Source organism: Vulpes lagopus, chromosome 8 (genome assembly GCF_018345385.1).
Source record: "Vulpes lagopus strain Blue_001 chromosome 8, ASM1834538v1, whole genome shotgun sequence".
NCBI classification, from domain to species: Eukaryota; Metazoa; Chordata; class Mammalia; order Carnivora; family Canidae; genus Vulpes; species Vulpes lagopus.
The window spans coordinates 110,689,465-110,690,202 of NC_054831.1; the positions used below are offsets into that span (position 1 = coordinate 110,689,465).

The following is a 738-nucleotide window of genomic DNA, read 5'->3' on the forward strand; positions in this document are numbered from 1 at the left end:
TTTTTTTTAATTTAAATTCAATTTGCCAACATACATTTAGCGCTCATCTCATCATGCGCCCTCCTTAATGCCCATTACCCAGTTACCGCATCACCCACCCCCTCTCCCCTTCAGCAACCCTGTTTGTTTCCCAGACTTAGGAGTCTCTTATGGTTTGTCTTCCTCTCTATTTTTTCCCCACTCAGTTGCCCTCCTTCCCTTATGGTCCCTTCCACTATTTCTTGTATTCTACATATGAGTGAAGCCCTCTAATAATTGTATTTCTCCACCTGACTTATATCACTCAGCATAATGGGCAAAATCTTTAGCAGAACTGTCTTAAACATCATTTTGTATGTCATAAGCACTATGAGTGTGCATGCCATGGCCTGATGTGCGTCTCCCTCAAACCTTATGACCTTGGCACATTACCCATCTAACACACACAAAAAAACCCTATCTGAAATAGGCTCTAACAGCTAAAAGAAAACACAAAGAACTAAAAGAAGTCAGGAAAATAATATGTGAACAAAATTTGCACATGAACAAGAGACTGAAACAATTTTGAAAGAACCAAGAGGAAAATTGGAGGCTGAAAAATAGAGTAACTGGAAAATTTACTCATGTGGTTAAGAGAACAAGCAGAGGAAACAATCAGTGAACTTGAAGAGGAGTCATTTGAAATGATGAGTGTGAAGAGCAAAAAGAATGAAGAAAAGCAACAAGAACCAAAGGGACATATGAGATACCACTAAACAG

At 38.9% G+C, this 738-nt stretch overlaps 1 pseudogene; it reads left to right on the plus strand.

The window, feature by feature from the left end:
* Nucleotides 1-324: 324 nt before the first annotated feature.
* LOC121498386 lies at nt 325-421 on the plus strand (annotated as a pseudogene).
* Nucleotides 422-738: the final 317 nt, after the last annotated feature.